The sequence below is a fragment of the Procambarus clarkii genome, chromosome 65, assembly GCF_040958095.1.
Source record: "Procambarus clarkii isolate CNS0578487 chromosome 65, FALCON_Pclarkii_2.0, whole genome shotgun sequence".
Taxonomy (NCBI): Eukaryota; Metazoa; Arthropoda; class Malacostraca; order Decapoda; family Cambaridae; genus Procambarus; species Procambarus clarkii.
In genome coordinates this window covers 8,851,288-8,856,985 of record NC_091214.1, presented here as the reverse complement: position 1 = coordinate 8,856,985, position 5,698 = coordinate 8,851,288, and the positions used below count along the sequence as shown (strand labels likewise).

The 5,698-nt window shown below is 36.6% G+C and overlaps 1 long non-coding RNA gene across 1 annotated transcript; it reads right to left on the bottom strand.

The window, feature by feature from the left end:
* Nucleotides 1–3,811: 3,811 nt before the first annotated feature.
* Nucleotides 3,812–4,503, bottom strand: LOC138354879 (uncharacterized). Its single transcript, XR_011223694.1, has 2 exons — nt 4,363–4,503; nt 3,812–3,890 (listed from the first exon to the last, which is right to left on the bottom strand). It is a non-coding gene; the product is annotated as an uncharacterized lncRNA (long non-coding RNA).
* Between the last annotated feature and the right edge of the window lie 1,195 nt (nt 4,504–5,698).

Below are 5,698 nucleotides of genomic sequence, written 5' to 3'. Positions count from 1 at the left end.
CTCTAACTTTTGTAACATATCTTCTTGCTTCTTAGAGGTTTCTGCTGATTTAGAGTTAGTAACCGAGATCTGAAGAGAGCTTAATTCCTGTTCGAGGTGGTCGACTCTGAAAGACAGATCCTGGTTAATCTTGTGCATGGCCAAAGCATCACTCTGTAGCTTCATTATCAGGTCCGACTGCTCTCGGATTATAGACTTTTGGTCATCATGTATCTGAGTCAATAATTTGAGCCATGGATTATCAGCGAGACGCTTAAAGTCAGAACATGGGGAGGCAGCTCGTTTAAGTTGCTCCATGTGGTTACATAACTGTTGCAAGGCTCGAGTCAGTGACGACGCTTCAATCAGCTGGGAAGGTTGTTATTGTTGACGCAGGGAGGGTCGGTACCCACCCCCACCCGCCACCCCCACCCCCGGCAGCCATTAAGGGGGAGACAGCCGCGTTATTCCTGTTGCTAGCTTGGCTGGTTGGGTTCATCCTGATAAGTGTGCTATCTTTCTTTGCGGCCTTACCGAGCTTAGAATTGTTTTGCATTGTAGCAGCAGAGATGTATGCAGGCAGATGGGGTAGACTCGTTGATATGGCAGCAGCAAACGTCTGGTTAGCTTCCTCCAGGGGGCAACACTAATGAGGTCGAGATGAGCTAGTATAGGTTAGGTTTTGTCGAATATTTCGGTCACATTTAGGTCACTGTGTACTTAGCTGCCTTCTGGGGTTGTTACATCATGTTTGGGATGTTGTGGGCTCAAGGAGCAGCTGATAAAGTTGGAGAGGCAGCAGGGTCGTCAGGAGCGGATGAGCGTTCGAGAATGAATGAAAAAAAAATAGTTAAATAAATCGAAGGACCACCAACTTTTGAGAAAAGAGGGAAAACAAATAAAAGTGATCATTAGAATGACACTAGAGAACCAGTGTCTATGGATACTAATTAAATGAATGATCACTTGAAAATAATGAATAGACTGTATTATTAATTAAAGTCAAAGCCTCAAATATCAACATTGGGGGGGTTATTTCTAGAAGTTCATATATATCTAGGAACCAGTGTGGTTCGTCACTAGTTCATTGTTGAGTTAGTAACATGGTAAATCTAAACTACAATAGATTCAAAAATATGATAACTCAAATTATGACTATTAAAGATTATGAATTACTGAGCAACAGTCAGAGCAAAACACATTAATTACCAAATCATCATTTCTGGCAATAAGTTATTCAATGTAAAGATCCTATATGAATTATATAGAAATCAGTAATAATATTAAATAAATTTGTACGAAATAAATGTCTTAGCTGTAAGACGATTTCTGTAACGCCATATCTTCATTCGTCCTCGTGGTCACAGGATCCCAATAAAGAGAGAACCCGAGGTGAATATCACGAATGATGAGAAACAACTTGTCGACTCCTCGTATACACGCTGAAATCAGAGAAATTTAAGTAGCATTTGATTAGGCTACGATTTATTTCAAATATTCATGAAAACGGAGAAATTGTTGAAATTCAACTAACGTTGTGTATTAGGTATCCTTGCTGTATAACGACAGACTACTCACAAATATACAATCTAGGATGATGCATCAAACGAGAATGGTATACTTAACATGAGCGTATCAAATACTGAGGTCTGCCGAAATCGCGTCAGCCAGTCCCAGCTAGGCGTCCACTGCTGTGTACGTGTAATTACGGGTCGTGGCTTCAATTGTTGACGCGTTATTAACTGGCCGGGCACTATAGAACACGTGAATAAGTAATTGTTAACTGTTAACCTGGTATCAACGTAATTCTTGTCGATAAAAACTCCCCAGTCACTACTACGTGTCTCGCCACTCTTCTTGCCAGGGATGCCTCGTGACCAATGGCGTCTCCGCCTTCCCTCAACCCGTCTCTCGTATTCGCCACAGAATTTATTAATCACGAATAATTTTTTTCAACGCAATTATGGATGTAATACGTTAATGAGAACTGGGTTGCAATTATAGGGACTTAAATATTATCATATTCTCGTTTAATGGTGTTAAACGAGAAATGGAGAAGATTTTATTCTCTCCATGGCATTCGCACGTAACAGATAAAATTGCTATTTGATAACAATTTCAGTTAATAACTCTCGGTTTTAGATTATTGGGAGTTATATTATCCGTAGGTAATTATTACACGGAATACTGATAATTTTAGAGAACCACATTCAGTTCTCTAACACATTGGTAATAAACGTGTCTAACCTGACATTATCTGACGCAATGTTGCTACTCGATTTCATGAGAATTCTAGCATTAATACGCAGATGAAATGGTTTAATTTATGTTTACACTACCGTTAGTGAAATTAATAATTACTGTAGTTAGTATATAATGATGATGATTTATTATAATACAATAGTAGTTTATTAGTGTTGGAAATTTCCAACAAAAGGAGTATCCATTCTTCCTGTGAAGGGGATCAGGGATCTCCCGGTAGACTGACGTATTTACTTTAAGCCACTAATTTAATATTGTTTGATGTTCTTATTAGGGGCCACCGGGCCTATCTGATCTCCACTGATTTTAGGAACTCCTAGTTTTCCCTTAGGCCGTTTCAATACCACCTTCCCATAGCAGTAACATTTTCATAATAATATAAAAAAAAAGTTTCAAAAACTGTTGGCATTCTTTCTAAGATCAGATATTATATGTACCTCGCCCTGCCCTGGTGACACTCAATTAATCTCTCATCTATCCTTATCTCAACTATGGTATTTGTGCTTGGGGTTCTACTACCCAAAATCATTTACGTCCTCTAATTACTCAACACAAAACTGCTGTTAGGACAATATCCAACTCTGGCCCCAGACATCACTTGGTACCCCTACTCAAATCTCTGAATATGTTAGATATTAAGTCACTGCACATCCTCTCATGTGTATTATATATATATATATATATATATATATATATATATATATATATATATATATATATATATATATATATATATATATATATATATATATATATATATATATATATAAAACGCTGAACTGTAATTTAAATCCTGACCTTAAAAGCTTCACTGAAGGTTGTAACAGAACCCATGAGCACCACACCAGAAACAAATACCTTTTTGATATTCCAAGAATACGACTCAATTTAATTTAGCAGTCTCCGTGGTGTAGTGGTAAGACACTCGCCTGGCGTTCCGCGAGCGCTATGTCATGGGTTCGTATCCTAGCCGGGGAGGATTTACTGGGCGCAATTCCTTAACTGTAGCCTCTGTTTAACGCAACAGTAAAATGTGTACTTGGATGAAAAAACGATTCTTCGCGGCAGGGGATCGTATTCCAGGGACCATAGGATTAAGGACTTGCCCGAAACGCTACGCGTACTAGTGGCTGTACAAGAATGTAACAACTCTTGTATATATCTCAAAAAAAAAAAAAAAAAAAAAAAAAAAAAAAAAAAAAAAAAAAGTAGAAATGCTCTACAAATCAAGGGACCCAGAATGTGGAATGACCTTCCCAATCATGTTAAAGACTGTACCTCTCTCAACCAGTTTAAGATAAAAACTAAGCACTACCTGATTAACTCCCTGTAACCTACCTTACCCCTATAATGTCAACCCATGTCTGTTATTTTTAAACAATGCCGTTTGTCGACCTAATTGTATTTTTGCTGTTTTTTTGCCATGTTTCCCCCTTTTTTTATTTTTTTATTTTCTCAACACATTTTATACTTTAATCTCAATCAGTATTAAGTTTAAGTCTTTAGTGTTTTTTCTGCCTGAAACGATTTGCGTAATAGTGGCTTAACATGTGACCAGGAAATAAGAGAGTTGTTGTAGGGTATTCATAATTTATTATCCTGATACATGTGAAAGGTGCTGCAACTGGGCCAAGTTTCAGCATCTCAGCCTAAATAGAGAAGGAGAAAAAAAAATTTAGACAATTTTTCAACAATGTTCAATTGCTTTCACAGCCCACAATTGTGAACCGAAATCATTTCTATGACACTCAGCTATGACCTTACTATATAATAAAGATTTGAACAAAGGATTTTTATCCCAGATGTATTTAGTGCAATAATACAGATTTTTAAAGTTTCCCAAAAACGTATGCAACAAAATGAAGTTTATCATTATTTATAAAATCAATAAATCTACGTAGATAAGAAAAACTACCAGTGTTTTTAGAGGCATAAACTCTACATATAATGTGCAAGTTTCATGTAAATTGAATAATAAATAAAGGCTGTGAAGGCAGATCTAGTTGTAAAAGTTGGGGTGGGGTAGCGGGCCGCGACAAGTTACTCATACTCGCGGCTGAGAGGCCGCCACGATCTTCACTCGTCACAATGCGTGATTTACGCATTGCGGCCAGCTCGTACCTTCTACGGAGAGCTCGCATGCATCTAGCTTTCAATGCTTTCCTCTTGTTCGTTTGATACGTCATATTGCAGTACAAATAGCACAAATAGCGAGAGTTCTGGGAGATATTGTGAGAGCGTGTCAACGATAGATCCACTAGCTGAAGGACACACACAGTGACTGACTGCTAAGCCACGAACCCCACCCTCTTCCTCACACGAGACTGTTGCCAATGAGTGAGTTTATATTCGTTTTATGCATAACATGTTATTTTCAACGCTATTACGAAATATTAGACTTCTACAAGGTAAGACACAATACCCCGCGGCGCACCCAGGACGCGAGGACCGGATTGGGGAAAGTTGCAGCGGGAAATTTGACTCTAATTACGTTATTTTTCAAGAAAACATAAAACGGTTTGCACCACAGTGTTGCCAGAACGTTGTAGTATTTTTCGTAATTTTTCGTAAATATTCAATTTTTCTTCGGATTTTCGGGTCCCATGGCCCCTAAAATTTAGGCATTGTATGTACTAGCTCTATCTATAAATTCATCAATATTTGTATCACACCTTGTATGTATGTACTTTACCTGAATAAACATTTTGATTTTTTGATTTTTGATAAATTTAAAATGCTTAATATTTGGCATATTATTTTTCTAAATTTTTATAATTACTTTTGCCAAATTCATTAAGTTTTGTTCATTGACTTTTCTTGGATAATCAAAATGATGTTCTGTACATGTTTTGATAGAAACGTATATTGGCCTTCCAATGATATCAAACAAGTGTTACAATAATATTTATGAGATTCAGTAATAGCTTGATCAATTTTTTTTTTATTTTTTATTTAACAAGGCTTAATTATTTTTTTAAACTAGTGTACTAAAAGCTGTAGACAGCTTTTCTCTAAAAGCAACTGGAGAAAAGGATGGGGGGGGGGGGGTACAACAGTGTACTGTATTATAATTCTGCAAGGGAATGCAACTAGTATTCATGGTTGCAAACAAAACCTTAAGTTTTGCCATTTGGCTATTATGTTATACTGTGTACTATACTTTATATAGAGTATTAGAAGAACACATAAAAGGCATTTTATTTAATTTTGATATGCATGTGTTCACTACTGTAACTCCTGCACTAGTCTCCAAACTTGATACATTAATTGTAAGTGACTCCTTATCATCCTTAAATGCTCTCAACTCTTTAAGACATAACTGTAACATGCTCGTGTCCGAACCTAGACACAAATACAACAAAATTATTAAGGATGGTAACAGAGTCCATTTATAATAATAATAATAATAATAATAATTTTTATTTAGGTAAGGTACATACATAAAGAAATTTTACAA